Below are 21,573 nucleotides of genomic sequence, written 5' to 3'. Positions count from 1 at the left end.
CTGGCTCCACAGAGACGTTCCAGACATGGAGTGCCCTCTCCCTCCAGAGACATTTCTGACATGGAGCGCTCTCTATCCACAGAGACATTCCAGACATTGAGTGCGGTCTCTCTGCAGAGACATATCTGACATGGAGTGCTCTCTCCCGACTGAGACATTTCTGACATGGAGTGCACTCTCTCTGCACAGACATTTCTGACATGGAGTGCAATTTCCCTGCAGAGACATTTCTGAAATGGAGTGCACTGGCTCCACAGAGACATTCCAGACATGGAGTGCCCTCTCCCTCCAGAGACATTTCTGACATGGAGCGCTCTCTATCCACAGAGACATTCCAGACATTGAGTGCACCCTCGCTGCAGAGACATTTCGGACATGGAGTGCACTCTCTCTGCAGAGACATTTCTGACATGGAGAGCAATCTCTCTTCAGAGTCATTTCTGACATGGTGTGCAATGTCTCTACAGAAACATTCTGAGATGGAGTTCACACTCTCCACAGAGTCATTCCAGACATGGAGTGCACTCTCCCTTCAGAGACATTCATGACATGGAGTGCAATCTCACTACCGAGACATTTCATGCATCGAGTGCCGAATCACTACAGAGACATTCCTGACATGGAGTGCACGTTCTCGACAGAGACATATGTGACATGGAGTGCAATCGCACCACAGAGACATTCCTGACATGGAGTTCACTCCCTCAACAGAGTTATTCCTGACATGGAGAGCAATCTATCGCCAGAGACATTTCTGACATGGAGTGCACTCTCCCTACTGAGAAATTCCTGACATGGAGTGCGTTCTCTCCACAGAGACATTCCTGACATGGACTGCATTCTCTCTCGACAGAGACATTCCTGTCATGGAGTGCACTCTCTCTGCAGAGACATTTCAGACATGGAGTGCACTGACTCCACAGAGACATTCCAGACATGGAGTGCACTCTCGCTACCGAGGCATTCCTGACATGGAGTGCACTGTCTCCACAGAGACATTCCAGACATGGACTGCACTCTCCCGACAGAGACATTCCTGACATGGAGTGCAGTCTCTCTCCCGAGACATTTCTGACATCGAGTGCCCACTCTCCACAGAGACATTTCTGACATGATTTGCACTCTCTCGACAGAGACATTTCTGACATGGAGAGCAATCTCTCTGCAGAGACATTCCTGACATGGAGAGCAATCTCTCCACCGTGACATTCCTGCCATGGAGTGCAATCTCTCGACAGAGACATTTCTGACCTGGAGAGCAATCTCTGTACAGAGACATTCCTGACATGGAGAGCACTCTCTCTACAGAGACATTCCTGACATGGAGTGCACTCTCTCTACAGAGACATACCTGACATGGAGTGCACTCTCTCTACAGAGACATTCCTGACATGGAGTGCACTCTCTCTACAGAGACTTTTCTGACATGGAGTGCACTCTCTCAACAGAGACATTCCTGACATGGAGTGCTCTCTCCCTGCTGAGACATTCTGGAAATGGAGTGCACTCTCTCCACAGAGACATTCCTGACATGGAGTGCACTCTCTCGACAGAGACATTTCTGACATGGAGTGCACTCTCTCGACAGAGACATTCCTGACATGGAGTTCTCTCTCCCTGCTGAGACATTCTGGAAATGGAGTGCACTCTCTCCACAGAGACATTCCTGACATGGAGTGCACTCTCTCGACAGAAACATTCCTGACATGGAGTGCACTCTCTCGACAGAGACATTTCTGACATGGAGTGCACTCTCTCCACAGAGACATTTCTGACATGGAGTGCTCTCTCCCTGCTGAGACGTTCTGGAAATGGAGTGCACTCTCTCCACAGAGACATTTCTGACATGGAGTGCTCTCTCCCTGCTGAGACGTTCTGGAAATGGAGTGCACTCTCTCCACAGAGACTTTCCTGACATGGAGTGCACTCTCCCGACGGAGACATTTCTGAGATGGAGTGCACTCTCTCTACAGAGATAGTCCTGACATGGAGTGCACTTTCTCCACAGAACCATTCCTGACATGGAGTGCTCTCTCCCTGCTGAGACATTCCGGAAATGGAGTGCACACTCTCCACACTGAAATTTCTGACATGGAGTGCACTCACTCTGCAGAGACATACCTGACATGGAGTGCACTCTCTCAACAGAGACATTTCTGACATGGAGTGCACTCTCTCCACAGAGACATTTCTGACATGGAGTGCACTCTCTTGACAAAGACATTCCTGACATGGAGTGCACTCTCTCCACAGAGACATTCCTGACATGGAGTGCACTCTCTCCACAGAACCATTCCTGACATGGAGTGCTCTCTCCCTGCTGAGACATTCCGGAAATGGAGTGCACACTCTCCACAGAGACATTCCTGAGATGCAGTTGACTCTCTCTCGAGAGACAATCCTGACATGGAGTTCATTCTCTCTGGAGAGACATTCCTGACATGGAGTGCACTCTCGCTACGGAGACATTTCTGACATGGAGTGCACTCTCTCTGCAGTGACATTTCTGACATGGAGTGCACTCTCCCTACGGAGACAGTTCTGACATTCAGTGCACTCTCTCTGGAGAGACATTCCTGACATGCAGTGCACTTTCTCGACCGAGACATTCTGAGATGGAGTGCACTCTCTCCACAGAGATAGTCCTGACATGGAGTGCACTCTCTCCACAGAGCCATTCCTGACATGGAGTGTAATCTCTCTACAGAGACATTCCTGACATGGAGTGCACTCACTCTGCAGAGACATACCTGACATGGTGTGCACTCTCTCAACAGAGACATTTCTGACATGGAGTGCACTCTCTCCACAGAGACATTTCTGACATGGAGTGCACTCTCTCTACAGAGACATTCCTGACATGGAATGCACTCTCTCCACAGAGACATTCCTGACATTGAGTGCACTCTCTCCACTGAACCATTCCTGACATGGAGTGCTCTCTCCCTGCTGAGACATTCCGGAAATGGAGTGCACTCTCTCTATAGAGACATTCCTGACATGGAGTGCACTCACTCTGCAGAGACATACCTGACATGGAGTGCACTCTCTCCACAGAAACATTCCTGACATGGAGTGCATTCTCTCTGGAGAGACATTCCTGACATGGAGTGCACTTTCTCGACCGAGACATTCTGAGATGGAGTGCACTCTCTCTGCAGTGGCATTCCTGACATGGAGTGCACTCTCTCTGCAGTGGCATTCCTGACATGCAGTGCACTCTCCCTACTGAGACATTCCTGACATGGAGTGCACTCTCCCTACTGAGAAATTCCTGACATGGAGTGCAATCTCTCCACAGAGACATTTCTGACATGGCGTGCACTCTCTCTGCAGAGACATTTCTGACATGGAGTGCGCTTTCTCTACAGAGCCATATCTGACATGGAGTGCACTGGCTCCACAGAGACGTTCCAGACATGGAGTGCCCTCTCCCTCCAGAGACATTTCTGACATGGAGCGCTCTCTATCCACAGAGACATTCCAGACATTGAGTGCGGTCTCTCTGCAGAGACATATCTGACATGGAGTGCTCTCTCCCGACTGAGACATTTCTGACATGGAGTGCACTCTCTCTGCACAGACATTTCTGACATGGAGTGCAATTTCCCTGCAGAGACATTTCTGAAATGGAGTGCACTGGCTCCACAGAGACATTCCAGACATGGAGTGCCCTCTCCCTCCAGAGACATTTCTGACATGGAGCGCTCTCTATCCACAGAGACATTCCAGACATTGAGTGCACCCTCGCTGCAGAGACATTTCGGACATGGAGTGCACTCTCTCTGCAGAGACATTTCTGACATGGAGAGCAATCTCTCTTCAGAGTCATTTCTGACATGGAGTGCAATGTCTCTACAGAAACATTCTGAGATGGAGTTCACACTCTCCACAGAGTCATTCCAGACATGGAGTGCACTCTCCCTTCAGAGACATTCATGACATGGAGTGCAATCTCACTACCGAGACATTTCATGCATCGAGTGCCGAATCACTACAGAGACATTTCTGACATGGAGTGCACGTTCTCGACAGAGACATATGTGACATGGAGTGCAATCGCACCACAGAGACATTCCTGACATGGAGTTCACTCCCTCAACAGAGTTATTCCTGACATGGAGAGCAATCTATCGCCAGAGACATTTCTGACATGGAGTGCACTCTCCCTACTGAGAAATTCCTGACATGGAGTGCGTTCTCTCCACAGAGACATTCCTGACATGGACTGCATTCTCTCTCGACAGAGACATTCCTGTCATGGAGTGCACTCTCTCTGCAGAGACATTTCAGACATGGAGTGCACTGACTCCACAGAGACATTCCAGACATGGAGTGCACTCTCGCTACCGAGGCATTCCTGACATGGAGTGCACTGTCTCCACAGAGACATTCCAGACATGGACTGCACTCTCCCGACAGAGACATTCCTGACATGGAGTGCAGTCTCTCTCCCGAGACATTTCTGACATCGAGTGCCCACTCTCCACAGAGACATTTCTGACATGATTTGCACTCTCTCGACAGAGACATTTCTGACATGGAGAGCAATCTCTCTGCAGAGACATTCCTGACATGGAGAGCAATCTCTCGACAGAGACATTTCTGACCTGGAGAGCAATCTCTGTACAGAGACATTCCTGACATGGAGAGCACTCTCTCTACAGAGACATTCCTGACATGGAGTGCACTCTCTCTACAGAGACATACCTGACATGGAGTGCACTCTCTCTACAGAGACATTCCTGACATGGAGTGCACTCTCTCTACAGAGACATTTCTGACATGGAGTGCACTCTCTCAACAGAGACATTCCTGACATGGAGTGCTCTCTCCCTGCTGAGACATTCTGGAAATGGAGTGCACTCTCTCCACAGAGACATTCCTGACATGGAGTGCACTCTCTCGACAGAGACATTTCTGACATGGAGTGCACTCTCTCGACAGAGACATTCCTGACATGGAGTTCTCTCTCCCTGCTGAGACATTCTGGAAATGGAGTGCACTCTCTCCACAGAGGCATTCCTGACATGGAGTGCACTCTCTCGACAGAAACATTCCTGACATGGAGTGCACTCTCTCGACAGAGACATTTCTGACATGGAGTGCACTCTCTCCACAGAGACATTTCTGACATGTAGTGCTCTCTCCCTGCTGAGACGTTCTGGAAATGGAGTGCACTCTCTCCACAGAGACTTTCCTGACATGGAGTGCACTCTCCCGACGGAGACATTTCTGAGATGGAGTGCACTCTCTCTACAGAGATAGTCCTGACATGGAGTGCACTCTCTCCACAGAACCATTCCTGACATGGAGTGCTCTCTCCCTGCTGAGACATTCCGGAAATGGAGTGCACACTCTCCACACTGAAATTTCTGACATGGAGTGCACTCACTCTGCAGAGACATACCTGACATGGAGTGCACTCTCTCAACAGAGACATTTCTGACATGGAGTGCACTCTCTCCACAGAGACATTTCTGACATGGAGTGCACTCTCTTGACAAAGACATTCCTGACATGGAGTGCACTCTCTCCACAGAGACATTCCTGACATGGAGTGCACTCTCTCCACAGAACCATTCCTGACATGGAGTGCTCTCTCCCTGCTGAGACATTCCAGAAATGGAGTGCACACTCTCCACAGAGACATTCCTGAGATGCAGTGCACTCTCTCTCGAGAGACAATCCTGACATGGAGTTCATTCTCTCTGGAGAGACATTCCTGACATGGAGTGCACTCTCGCTACGGAGACATTTCTGACATGGAGTGCACTCTCTCTGCAGTGACATTTCTGACATGGAGTGCACTCTCCCTACGGAGACAGTTCTGTCATTCAGTGCACTCTCTCTGGAGAGACATTCCTGACATGCAGTGCACTTTCTCGACCGAGACATTCTGAGATGGAGTGCACTCTCTCCACAGAGATAGTCCTGACATGGAGTGCACTCTCTCCACAGAGCCATTCCTGACATGGAGTGTACTCTCTCTACAGAGACATTCCTGACATGGAGTGCACTCACTCTGCAGAGACATACCTGACATGGTGTGCACTCTCTCAACAGAGACATTTCTGACATGGAGTGCACTCTCTCCACAGAGACATTTCTGACATGGAGTGCACTCTCTCTACAGAGACATTCCTGACATGGAATGCACTCTCTCCACAGAGACATTCCTGACATTGAGTGCACTCTCTCCACAGAACCATTCCTGACATGGAGTGCTCTCTCCCTGCTGAGACATTCCGGAAATGGAGTGCACTCTTTCTATAGAGACATTCCTGACATGGAGTGCACTCACTCTGCAGAGACATACCTGACATGGAGTGCACTCTCTCCACAGAAACATTCCTGACATGGAGTGCATTCTCTCTGGAGAGACATTCCTGACATGGAGTGCACTTTCTCGACCGAGACATTCTGAGATGGAGTGCACTCTCTCTGCAGTGGCATTCCTGACATGGAGTGCACTCTCCCTACTGAGACATTCCTGACATGGAGTGCACTCTCCCTACTGAGACATTCCTGACATGGAGTGCAATCTCTCCCAGTGACATTCCTGATATGGAGTGCACTCTCTTGACAGAGACATTTCAGGGTGTGCACTCTCTCTCTAGAGCCATATCTGACATGGAGTGCACTCTCTCTGCTGAGACATTCCAGACATGGAGTGCCCTCTCCCTCCAGAGACATTTCTGACATGGAGCGCTCTCTATCCACAAAGACATTCCAGACATTGAGTGCAGTCTCTCTGCAGAGACATATCTGACATGGAGTGCTCTCTCCCGACTGAGACATTTCAGACATGGAGTGCACTCTCGCTACAGAGGCATTCCTGACATGGAGTGCACTGTCTCCACTGAGACATTCCAGACATGGACTGCATTCTCCCGACAGAGACATTCCTGACATGGAGTGCTGCCTCTCTCCCGAGACATTCCTGACATCAGTGCCCACTCTCCACAGAGACATTTCTGACATGGTTTGTACTCTCTCGACAGAGGCATTTCTGACATGGAGAGCAATCTCTCTACAGAGATATTCCAGGCATGGAGAGCAATGTCTCCACCGTGACATTCCTGACATGGAGTGCAATCTTTCTACAGAGACATTCCTGACATGGAGTGCACTCTCGCGACGGAGACATTTCTGACATGGTGTGCACTCTCTCTGCAGTGACATTTCTGACATGGAGTGCACTCTCCCTACGGAGGCAGTTCTGACATTCAGTGCACTCTCTCTAGAGAGACATTCCTGACATGCAGTGCACTTTCTCGACCGAGACGTTCTGAGATGGAGTGCACTCTCTGTGCAGTGGCATTCCTGACATGGAGTGCACTCTCCCTACTGAGACATTCCTGACATGGAGTGCACTCTCCCTACGGAGACATTTCTGAGATGGAGTGCACTCTCTCTCCAGAGATAGTCCTGACATGGAGTGCACTCTCTGCACAGAACCTATCCTGACATGGAGTGCACTCTCTCTACAGAGACATTCCTGACATGGAGTGCACTCACTCTGCAGAGACATACCTGACATGGTGTGCACTCTCTCAACAGAGACATTTCTGACATGGAGTGCACTCTCTCCACAGAGACATTCCTGACATGGAGTGCACTCACTCTGCAGAGACATACCTGACATGGTGTGCACTCTCTCAACAGAGACATTTCTGACATGGAGTGCACTCTCTCTACAGAGACATTCCTGGCATGGAGTGCACTCTCTCCACAGAGACATTCCTGACATGGAGTGCACTCTCTCCACAGAACCATTCCTGACATGGAGTGCTCTCTCCCTGCTGAGACATTCCGGAAATGGAGTGCACTCTCTCTATAGAGACATTCCTGACATGGAGTGCACTCACTCTGCAGAGACATACCTGACATGGAGTGCACTCTCTCCACAGGAACATTCCTGACATGGAGTGCACTCTCTCTCGAGAGACAATCCTGACATGGAGTGCATTCTCTCTGGAGAGACATTCCTGACATGGAGTGCACTTTCTCGACCGAGACATTCTGAGATGGAGTGCACTCTCTCTGCAGTGGCATTCCTGACATGGAGTGCACTCTCCCGACTGAGACATTCATGACATGGAGTGCACTCTCCCTACTGAGACATTCCTGACATGGAGTGCAATCTCTCCACAGAGACATTCCTGATATGGAGTGCACTCTCTTGACAGAGACATTTCAGGGAGTGCACTCTCTCTCCAGAGCCATATCTGACATGGAGTGCACTCTCTCTGCTGAGACATTCCTGACATGGAGTGCACTATCTCTATGGAGACATTTATGACATGGAGTGCCATCTCTCCACAGAGACATTACTGACTTGGAGTGCAGTCTCTGTACAGAGACATTCCTGACTTGGAGTGCACTCTCTCTACAGAGCTATATCTGAAATGGAGTGCACTGGCTCCACAGAGACATTCCAGACATGGAGTGCCCTCTCCCTCCAGAGACATTTCTGACATGGAGCGCTCTCTATCCACAGAGACATTCCAGACATTGAGTGCAGTCTCTCTGCAGAGACATATCTGACATGGAGTGCTCTCTCCCGACTGAGACATTTCAGACATGGAGTGCACCCTCGCTGCAGAGACATTTCGGACATGGAGTGCACTCTTTCTACAGAGACATTTCTGACATGGAGTGCAATGTCTCTACAGACATATTCTGAGATGGAGTGCACTCTCTCCACAGAGTCATTCCAGACATGGAGTGCACTCTCCCTTCAGAGACATTCCTGACATGGAGTGCAATCTCACTACCGAGACATTCCTGACCTGGAGAGCAATCTCTCTGCAGAGACATTTCTGACCTGGAGAGCAATCTCTCCACAGAGACATTTCTGACATGGAGAGCACTCTCACTGCAGAGACATTTCTGACATGGAGTGCACTCTCTCTTCAGAGACATTCCTGACATGGAGTGCACTCTCTCCACAGAGACATTCCTGACATGGAGTTCTCTCTCCCTGCTGAGACATTCCGGAAATGGAGTGCACACTCTCCACAGAGACATTGCTGACATGGAGTGCACTCTCTCTATAGAGACATTCCTGACATGGAGTGCACGCTCTCTACAGCGACATTCCTGACATGGAGTGCACTCACTCTGCAGAGACATACCTGACATGGAGTGCACTCTCTCCATAGAACCATTCCTGACATGGAGTGCACTCTCTCTCTCGAGAGACAATCCTGACATGGAGTGCATTCTCTCTGGAGAGACATTCCTGACATGGAGTGCACTCTCGCTACGGAGACATTTCTGACATGGAGTGCACTCTCTCTGCAGTGACATTTCTGACATGGAGTGCACTCTCCCTACGGAGACAGTTCTGACATTCAGTGCACTCTCTCTAGAGAGACATTACTGACACGCAGTGCACTTTCTCGACCGAGACATTCTGAGATGGAGTGCACTCTCTCTGCAGTGGCATTCCTGACATTGAGTGCACTCTCTGCACAGAACCATTCCTGACATGGGGTGCAATCTCTCTACAGAGACATTCCTGACATGGAGTGCACTCTCCCTACGGAGACATTTCTGAGATGGAGTGCACTCTCTCTGCAGAGATAGTCCTGACATTAAGTGCACTCTCTGCACAGAACCATTCCTGACATGGAGTGCAATCTCTCTACAGAGACATTCCTGACATGGAGTGCACTCACTCTGCAGAGACATACCTGACATGGTGTGCACTCTCTCAACAGAGACATTTCTTACATGGAGTGCACTCTCTCCACAGAGACATTTCTGACATGGAGTGCACTCTCTCTACAGAGACATTCCTGACATGGAGTGCACTCTCTCCACAGAGACATTCCTGACATGGAGTGCACTCTCTCCACCGAACCATTCCTGACATGGAGAGCTCTCTCGCTGCTGAGACATTCCGGAAATGGAGTGCACTCTCTCTATAGAGACATTCCTGACATGGAGTGCAATCTCCCCACAGAGACATTCCTGATATTGAGTGCACTCTCTTGACAGAGACACTTCAGGGAGTGCACTCTCTCTCCAGAGCCATATCTGACATGGAGTGCACTCTCTCTGCTGAGACATTCCTGACATGGAGTGCACTATCTCTATGGAGACATTTATGACATGGAGTGCCATCTCTCCACAGAGACATTACTGACTTGGAGTGCAGTCTCTGTACAGAGACATTCCTGACTTGGAGTGCACTCTCTCTACAGAGCTATATCTGAAATGGAGTGCACTGGCTCCACAGAGACATTCCAGACATGGAGTGCCCTCTCCTTCCAGAGACATTTCTGACATGGAGCGCTCTCTATCCACAGAGACATTCCAGACATTGAGTGCAGTCTCTCTGCAGAGACATATCTGACATGGAGTGCTCTCTCCCGACTGAGACATTTCAGACATGGAGTGCACCCTCGCTACAGAGACATTTCGGACATGGAGTGCACTCTTTCTACAGAGATATTTCTGACATGGAGTGCAATGTCTCTACAGACATATTCTGAGATGGAGTGCACTCTCTCCACAGAGTCATTCCAGACATGGAGTGCACTCTCCCTTCAGAGACATTCCTGACATGGAGTGCAATCTCACTACCGAGACATTCCTGACCTGGAGAGCAATCTCTCTGCAGAGACATTTCTGACCTGGAGAGCAATCTCTCCACAGAGACATTTCTGACATGGAGAGCACTCTCTCTGCAGAGACATTTCTGACATGGAGAGCAATCTCTCTACAGAGACATTTCTGACATGGAGAGCAATCTCTCTTCAGAAACATTACTGACATGGAGTGCACTCTCTCAACAGAAACATTCCTGACATGGAGTGCACTCTCTCAACAGAGACATTCCTGACATGGAGAGCAATCTCTCTACAGAGACATTTCTGACATGGAGTGCAATCTCTCCACAGAGACATTTCTGACCTGGAGAGCAATCTCTCTGCAGAGACATTTCTGACATGGAGTGCAATCTCTCTACAGAGACATTTCTGACATGGAGAGCAATCTCTCTTCAGAGAAATTCCTGACATGGAGTGCAATCTCTCCACAGAGACATTTCTGACCTGGAGAGCAATCTCTCTGCAGAGACATTTCTGACCTGGAGAGCAATCTCTCTGCAGAGACATTCCAGACATGGAGTGCACTCTCGCTACAGAGGCATTCCTGACATGGAGTGCACTGTCTCCACTGAGACATTCCAGACATGGACTGCACTCTCCCGACAGAGACATTCCTGACATGGAGTGCTGTCTCTCTCCCGAGACATTCCTGACATCAGTGCCCACTCTCCACAGAGACATTTCTGACATGGTTTGTACTCTCTCGACAGAGACATTTCTGACATGGAGAGCAATCTCTCTACAGAGATATTCCTGGCATGGAGAGCAATGTCTCCACCGTGACATTCCTGACATGGAGTGCAATCTTTCGAAAGAGACATTCCTGACATGGAGAGCAATCTCTCTTCAGAGACATTCCTGACATGGAGTGCACACTCTCCACAGAGACATTTCTGACATGGAGAGCAATCTCTCTTCAGAGACATTCCTGACATGGAGTGCAATCTCTCTACTGAGACATTTCTGACCTGGAGAGCATCTCTCTACAGAGACATTCCTGACATCGAGTGCCCACTCTCCACAGAGATATTTCTGACATGGAGTGCACTCTCTCTACAGAGACATTTCTGACATAGAGTGCAATCTCTCGACAGAGACATTTCTGACATGGAGTGCATTCTATCTGCAGAGACATTTCTGACATGGAGTGCACTCTCTCGACAGAGACATTCCTGACATGGAGTGCACTCTCTCCACAGAGACATTCCTGACATGGAGTGCTCTCTCCCTGCTGAGACATTCTGGAAATGGAGTGCACTCTCTCCACAGAGACATTCCTGACATGGAGTGCACTCTCTCGACAGAGACATTTCTGACATGGAGTGCACTCTCTCTTCAGAGACATTCCTGACATGGAGTGCACTCTCTCCACAGAGACATTCCTGACATGGAGTTCTCTCTCCCTGCTGAGACATTCCGGAAATGGAGTGCACACTCTCCACAGAGACATTCCTGACATGGAGTGCACTCTCTCTATAGAGACATTCCTGACATCGAGTGCACGCTCTCTACAGAGACATTCCTGACATGGAGTGCACTCACTCTGCAGATACATACCTGACATGGAGTGCACTCTCTCCATAGAACCATTCCTGACATGGAGTGCACTCTCTCTCTCGAGAGACAATCCTGACATGGAGTGCATTCTCTCTGGAGAGACATTCCTGACATGGAGTGCACTCTCGCTACGGAGACATTTCTGACATGGAGTGCACTCTCTCTGCAGTGACATTTCTGACATGGAGTGCACTCTCCCTACGGAGACAGTTCTGACATTCAGTGCACTCTCTCCCGAGAGACATTCCTGACACGCAGTGCACTTTCTCGACCGAGACATTCTGAGATGGAGTGCACTCTCTCTGCAGTGGCATTCCTGACATTGAGTGCACTCTCTGCACAGAACCATTCCTGACATGGAGTGCAATCTCTCTACAGAGACATTCCTGACATGGAGGGCACTCTCCCTACGGAGACATTTCTGAGATGGAGTACACTCTCTCTGCAGAGATAGTCCTGACATTAAGTGCACTCTCTGCACAGAACCATTCCTGACATGGAGTGCAATCTCTCTACAGAGACATTCCTGACATGGAGTGCACTCACTCTGCAGAGACATACCTGACATGGTGTGCACTCTCTCAACAGAGACATTTCTGACATGGAGTGCACTCTCTCCACAGAGACATTTCTGACATGGAGTGCACTCTCTCTACAGAGACATTCCTGACATGGAGTGCACTCTCTCCACAGAGACATTCCTGACATGGAGTGCACTCTCTCCACAGAACCATTCCTGACATGGAGAGCTCTCTCGCTGCTGAGACATGCCGGAAATGGAGTGCACTCTCTCTATAGAGACATTCCTGACATGGAGTGCAATCTCTCCACAGAGACATTCCTGATATTGAGTGCACTCTCTTGACAGAGACATTTCAGGGAGTGCACTCTCTCTCCAGAGCCATATCTGACATGGAGAGCTCTCTCGCTGCTGAGACATTCCGGAAATGGAGTGCACTCTCTCTATAGAGACATTCCTGACATGGAGTGCACTCTCTCTACAGAGACATTCCTGACATGGAGTGCACTCACTCTGCAGAGACATACCTGACATGGAGTGCACTCTCTCCACAGAAACATTCCTGACATGGAGTGCACTCTCTCTCTCGAGACAATCCTGACATGGAGTGCATTCTCTCTGGAGAGACATTCCTGACATGGAGTGCACTTTCTCGACCGAGACATTCTGAGATGGAGTGCACTCTCTCTGCAGTGGCATTCCTGACATGGAGTGCACTCTCCCTACTGAGACATTCCTGACATGGAGTGCACTCTCCCTACTGAGACATCCTGACATGGAGTGCAATCTCTCCACAGAGACATTCCTGATATGGAGTGCACTCTCTTGACAGAGACATTTCAGGGAGTGCACTCTCTCTCCAGAGCCATATCTGACATGGAGTGCACTGTCTCTGCTGAGACATTCCTGACATGGAGTGCACTCTCTCGACTGAGAATTTCCTGACATGGAGTGCACTATCTCTATGGAGACATATATGACATGGAGTGCCATCTCTCCACAGAGACATTACTGACTTGGAGTGCAGTCTCTGTACAGAGACATTCCTGACTTGGAGTGCACTCTCTCTACAGAGCTATATCTGAAATAGAGTGCACTGGCTCCACAGAGACATTCCAGACATGGAGTGCCCTCTCCCTCCAGAGACATTTCTGACATGGAGCGCTCTCTATCCACAGAGACATTCCAGACATTGAGTGCAGTCTCTCTGCAGAGACATATCTGACATGGAGTGCTCTCTCCCGACTGAGACACTTCAGACATGGAGTGCACCCTCGCTGCTGATACATTTCGGACATGGAGTGCACTCTTTCTACAGAGACATTTCTGACATGGAGTGCAATGTCTCTACAGACATATTCTGAGATGGAGTGCACTCTCTCCACAGAGTCATTCCAGACATGGAGTGCACTCTCCCTTCAGAGACATTCCTGACATGGAGTGCAATCTCACTACCGAGACATTCCTGAACTGGAGAGCAATCTCTCTGCAGAGACATTTCTGACCTGGAGAGCAATCTCTCCACAGAGACATTTCTGACATGGAGAGCACTCTCTCTGCAGAGACATTTCTGACATGGAGAGCAATCTCTCGACAGAGACATTTCTGACATGGAGAGCAATCTCTCTTCAGAAACATTTCTGACATGGAGAGCAATCTCTCAACAGAGACATTCCTGACATGGATTGCAATCTCTCTGCAGAGACATTTCTGACATGAAGAGCAATCTCTCTTCAGAAACATTACTGACATGGAGTGCACTCTCTCAACAGAGACATTCCTGACATGGAGTGCACTCTCTCAACAGAGACATTGCTGACATGGAGTGCACTCTCTCAACAGAGACATTCCTGACATGGAGAGCAATCTCTCTACAGAGACATTTCTGACATGGAGTGCAATCTCTCCACAGAGACATTTCTGACCTGGAGAGCAATCTCTCTGCAGAGACAATTCTGACATGGAGTGCAATCTCTCTGCAGAGACATTTCTGACATGGAGAGCAATCTCTCTTCAGAGAAATTCCTCACATGGAGTGCAATCTCTCCACAGAGACATTTCTGACCTGGAGAGCAATCTCTCTGCAGAGACATTTCTGACCTGGAGAGCAATCTCTCTGCAGAGACATTCCAGACATGGAGTGCACTCTCGCTAGAGGCATTCCTGACATGGAGTGCACTCTCCCGACAGAGACATTCCTGACACCAGTGCCCACTCTCCACAGAGACATTTCTGACATGGTTTGTACTCTCTCGACAGAGACATTTCTGACATGGAGAGCAATCTCTCTACAGAGACATTCCTGGCATGGAGAGCAATGACTCCACCATAACATTCCTGACATGGAGTGCAATCTTTCTACAGAGACATTCCTGACATGGAGAGCAATCTCTCTTCAGAGACATTCCTGACATGGAGTGCACACTCTCCACAGAGACATTTCTGACATGGAGAGCAATCTCTCTTCAGAGACATTCCTGACATGGAGTGCAATCTCTCTACTGAGACATTTCTGACCTGGATGGCAATCTCTCTACAGAGACATTCCTGACATCGAGTGCCCACTCTCCACAGAGATATTTCTGACATGGAGTGCACTCTCTCTACAGAGACATTCCTGACATGGAGTGCACTCTCTCTACAGAGACATTTCTGACATAGAGTGCAATCTCTCGACAGAGACATTTCTGACATGGAGTGCAATCTCTCGACAGAGACATTTCTGACATGGAGTGCAATCTCTCGACAGAGACATTTCTGACATGGAGTGCACTCTCTCCACAGAGACATTTCTGACATAGAGTGCAATCTCTCGACAGAGACATTTCTGACATGGAGTGCATTCTCTCTGCAGAGACATTTCTGACATGCATTGCACTCTCTCCACAGAGACATTCCTGACATGGAGTGCACTCTCTCCACAGAGACATTTCTGACATGGAGTGCATTCTCTCTGCAGAGACATTTCTGACATGCATTGCACTCTCTCTACAGAGACATTCCTGACATGGAGTGCACTCTCTCCACAGAGACATTTCTGACATGGTGTGCACTCTATCTACAGAGACATTCCTGACATGGAGTGCACTCTCTCCACAGAGACATTTCTGACATGGAGTGCATTCTCTCTGCAGAGACATTTCTGACATGCATTGCACTCTCTCTACAGAGACATTCCTGACATTGAGTGCACTCTCTCTGCAGAGACATTTCTGACATGGTGTGCACTCTATCTACAGAGACATTTCTGACATGGAGTGCACTCTCTCTGCAGAGACATTTCTCTCAAGCATTGCACTCTCTCCACAGAGACATTTCTGACATGGAGTGCACTCTCTCCACAGAGACATTTCTGACATGGTGTGCACTCTACCTACAGAGACATTTCTGACATGGAGAGCACTCTCTCTGCAGAGACATTTCTGACATGGTGTGCACTCTACCTACAGAGACATTTCTGACATGGAGTGCACTCTCTCTGCCGAGACATATCTGACATGGAGTGCAATCTCTCCACTGAGACATATGTGACATGGAGTGCACTCTCTCTGCAGAGACATTCCTGACTTGCAGTGCACTCTCTCCACAGAGTCATTCTGACATGGAGTGCACTGTCTCTGCTGAGACATTTCTGACATGGAGTGCAATGTCTCTACAGACACATTCTGAGATGGAGTGCACTCTCTCCACAGAGTCATTCCAGACATGGAGTGCAATCTCTCTGCACAGACATTTCTGACATGGAGTGCTCTCTCTCTACTTAGACATTTCTGACATGAAGAGCATTCTCTCTACAGAGACATTTCTGACATGGAGTGCACTCTCTCCACAGAGACATTTCTGACATGGAGTGCAATCTCTCTACAGAGACATTCTGACATGGAGTGCACTCTCTCCACAGAGACATATCTGACATAGAGTGCACTCTCTCTACAGAGACATTTCTGACAAGGAGTGCAATCTCTCTACAGAGACATTCCTGACATGGAGTGCACTCTCTCTGCAGAGACATTCCTGACATCGAGTGCACACTCTCTGCAGAGAGATATCTGACATGGAGTGCACTCTCTCTCCAGAGACATTATGACACGGAGTGCACTCTCCGTATAGAGACATACCTGTCTTGGAGTGCACTCTTCCTGCAGAGACATATCCGACATGGAGTGCAATCTCTCGACAGAGACATTTCTGTCATGGAGTGCACTGTCTCTGCAGAGACATTTTGAATGGTGTGCACTCTCTCCGCAGAGACATTTCTGACATGGAGTGCAATCTCTCTACAGAGACATATCCGACATGGAGTGCAATCTCTCTGCAGAGACATTTATGACATGGAGTGCAATCTCTCTTCAGAGACATTCCTGACATGGAGTGCAATCTCTCTACTGAGACATTTCTGACCTGGAGAGCAATCTCTCTACAGAGACATTCCTGACATCGAGTGCCCACTCTCCACAGAGACATTTCTGACATGGAGTGCACTCTCTCTACAGAGACATTCCTGACATGGAGTGCACTCTCTCGACAGAGACATTTCTGACATAGAGTGCAATCTCTCGACAGAGACATTTCTGACATGGAGTGCATTCTCTCTGCAGAGACATTTCTGACATGCATTGCACTCTCTCTACAGAGACATTCCTGACATGGAGTGCACTCTGTCCACAGAGACATTTCTGACATGGAGTGCACTCTATCTACAGAGACATTTCTGACATGGAGTGCACTCTCTCTGCAGAGACATTTCTCTCAAGCATTGCACTCTCTCTGCAGAGACATTCCTGACATGGAGTGCACTCTCTCCACAGAGACATTTCTGACATGGAGTGCACTCTCTCCACAGAGACATTTCTGACATGGTGTGCACTCTACCTACAGAGACATTTCTGACATGGAGTGCACTCTATCTACAGAGACATAGCTGACATGGAGTGCAATCTCTCGACAGAGACATTCCTGACATGGAGTGCTCTCTCTCTGCAGAGACATTCCTGACATGGAGTGCACTGTCTCTACTGAGACATATGTGACATGGAGTGCACTCTCTCTGCAGAGACATTCCTGACTTGCAGTGCACTCTCTCCACAGAGACATTCTGACATGGAGTGCACTGTCTCTGCTGAGACATTTCTGACATGGAGTGCAATGTCTCTACAGACACATTCTGAGATGGAGTGCACTCTCTCCACAGAGTCATTCCAGGCATGGAGTGCAATCTCTCTGCACAGACATTTCTGACATGGAGTGCTCTCTCCCTTCTTAGACATTTCTGACATGGAGAGCATTCTCTCTACAGAGACATTTCTGACATGGAGTGTACTCTCTCTGCAGAGACATGTCTGACATGGAATGCACTCTCTCGACAGAGACATTTCTGACAAGGAGTGCAATCTCTCTACAGAGACATTCCTGACATGGAGTGCACTCTCTCTGCAGAGACATTCCTGACATCGAGTGCAATCTCTCTACAGAGACATTCTGACATGGAGTGCACTCTCTCTACAGAGACATATCTGACATAGAGTGCACTCTCTCTGCAGAGACATTTCTGACAAGGAGTGCAATCTCTCGACAGAGACATTCCTGACATGGAGGGCAATCTCTCTGCAGAGACATTCCTGACATCGAGTGCACACTCTCTGCAGAGAGATATCTGACATGGAGTGCACTCTGTCTCCAGAGACATTATGACACGGAGTGCACTCTCCGTATAGAGACATACCTGTCTTGGAGTGCACTCTTCCTACAGAGACATTTCTGACATGGAGTGCACTCTCTCTGCAGAGACATTTCTCTCAAGCATTGCACTCTCTCTGCAGAGACATTCCTGACATGGAGTGCACTGTCTCCACAGAGACATTTCTGACATGGTGTGCACTCTCTCCACAGAGACATTTCTGACATGGTGTGCACTCTACCTACAGAGACATTTCTGACATGGAGTGCACTCTCTCTGCAGAGACATTCCTGACATCGAGTGCACACTCTCTGCAGAGAGATATCTGACATGGAGTGCACTCTCTCTCCAGAGACATTATGACACGGAGTGCACTCTCCGTATAGAGACATACCTGTCTTGGAGTGCACTCTTCCTGCAGAGACATATCCGACATGGAGTGCAATCTCTCGACAGAGACATTTCTGTCATGGAGTGCACTGTCTCTGCAGAGACATTTTGAATGGCGTGCACTCTCTCCGCAGAGACATTTCTGACATGGAGTGCAATCTCTCTACAGAGACATATCCGACATGGAGTGCAATCTCTCTGCAGAGACATTTATGACATGGAGTGCAATCTCTCTTCAGAGACATTCCTGACATGGAGTGCAATCTCTCTACTGAGACATTTCTGACCTGGAGAGCAATCTCTCTACAGAGACATTCCTGACATCGAGTGCCCACTCTCCACAGAGACATTTCTGACATGGAGTGCACTCTCTCTACAGAGACATTCCTGACATGGAGTGCACTCTCTCGACAGAGACATTTCTGACATAGAGTGCAATCTCTCGACAGAGACATTTCTGACATGGAGTGCATTCTCTCTGCAGAGACATTTCTGACATGCATTGCACTCTCTCTACAGAGACATTCCTGACATGGAGTGCACTCTCTCCACAGAGACATTTCTGACATGGAGTGCACTCTATCTACAGAGACATTTCTGACATGGAGTGCACTCTCTCTGCAGAGACATTTCTCTCAAGCATTGCACTCTCTCTGCAGAGACATTCCTGACATGGAGTGCACTCTCTCCACAGAGACATTTCTGACATGGAGTGCACTCTCTCCACAGAGACATTTCTGACATGGTGTGCACTCTACCTACAGAGACATTTCTGACATGGAGTGCACTCTCTCTGCCGAGACATATCTGACATGGAGTGCAATCTCTCGACAGAGACATTCCTGACATGGAGTGCTCTCTCTCTGCAGAGACATTCCTGACATGGAGTGCACTATCTCTACTGAGACATATGTGACATGGAGTGCACTCTCTCTGCAGAGACATTCCTGACTTGCAGTGCACTCTCTCCACAGAGACATTCTGACATGGAGTGCACTGTCTCTGCTGAGACATTTCTGACATGGAGTGCAATGTCTCTACAGACACATTCTGAGATGGAGTGCACTCTCTCCACAGAGTCATTCCAGGCATGGAGTGCAATCTCTCTGCACAGACATTTCTGACATGCAGTGCTCTCTCCCTACTTAGACATTTCTGACATGGAGAGCATTCTCTCTACAGAGACATTTCTGACATGGAGTGTACTCTCTCTGCAGAGACATGTCTGACATGGAATGCACTCTCTCGACAGAGACATTTCTGACAAGGAGTGCAATCTCTCTAAAGAGACATTCCTGACATGGAGTGCACTCTCTCTGCAGAGACATTCCTGACATCGAGTGCAATCTCTCTACAGAGACATTCTGACATGGAGTGCACTCTCTCTACAGAGACATATCTGACATAGAGTGCACTCTCTCTGCATAGACATTTCTGACAAGGAGTGCAATCTCTCGACAGAGACATTCCTGACATGGAGGGCAATCTCTCTGCAGAGACATTCCTGACATCGAGTGCACACTCTCTGCAGAGAGATATCTGACATGGAGTGCACTCTGTCTCCAGAGACATTATGACACGGAGTGCACTCTCCGTATAGAGACATACCTGTCTTGGAGTGCACTCTTCCTACAGAGACATTTCTGACATGGAGTGCACTCTCTCTGCAGAGACATTTCTCTCAAGCATTGCACTCTCTCTGCAGAGACATTCCTGACATGGAGTGCACTGTCTCCACAGAGACATTTCTGACATGGTGTGCACTCTCTCCACAGAGACATTTCTGACATGGTGTGCACTCTACCTACAGAGACATTTCTGACATGGAGTGCACTCTCTCTGCCGAGACATATCTGACATGGAGTGCAATCTCTCGACAGAGACATTCCTGACATGGAGTGCTCTCCCTCTGCAGAGACATTCCTGACATGGAGTGCACTCTCTCGACAGAGACATTTCTGACAAGGAGTGCAATCTCTCTACAGAGACATTCCTGACATGGAGTGCACTCTCTCTGCAGAGACATTCCTGACATCGAGTGCAATCTCTCTACAGAGACATTCTGACATGGAGTGCACTCTCTCTACAGAGACATATCTGACATAGAGTGCACTCTCTCTGCAGAGACATTTCTGACAAGGAGTGCAATCTCTCGACAGAGACATTCCTGACATGGAGGGCAATCTCTCTGCAGAGACATTCCTGACATCGAGTGCACACTCTCTGCAGAGAGATATCTGACATGGAGTGCACTCTGTCTCCAGAGACATTATGACACGGAGTGCACTCTCCGTATAGAGACATACCTGTCTTGGAGTGCACTCTTCCTACAGAGACATTTCTGACATGGAGTGCACTCTCTCTGCAGAGACATTTCTGACATGGAGTGCTCTCTCCCTTCTTAGACATTTCTGACATGGAGAGCATTCTCTCTACAGAGACATTTCTGACATGGAGTGTACTCTCTCTGCAGAGACATGTCTGACATGAAATGCACTCTCTCGACAGAGACATTTCTGACAAGGAGTGCAATCTCTCTACAGAGACATTCCTGACATGGAGTGCACTCTCTCTGCAGAGACATTCCTGACATCGAGTGCAATCTCTCTACAGAGACATTCTGACATGGAGTGCACTCTCTCTACAGAGACATATCTGACATAGAGTGCACTCTCTCTGCAGAGACATTTCTGACAAGGAGTGCAATCTCTCGACAGAGACATTCCTGACATGGAGGGCAATCTCTCTGCAGAGACATTCCTGACATCGAGTGCACACTCTCTGCAGAGAGATATCTGACATGGAGT

This window comes from Heterodontus francisci, chromosome 18 (assembly GCF_036365525.1).
Source record: "Heterodontus francisci isolate sHetFra1 chromosome 18, sHetFra1.hap1, whole genome shotgun sequence".
NCBI lineage: Eukaryota > Metazoa > Chordata > Chondrichthyes > Heterodontiformes > Heterodontidae > Heterodontus > Heterodontus francisci.
The sequence above is the reverse complement of the archived record's forward strand: the minus strand, read 5'-3'. Positions refer to the sequence as shown.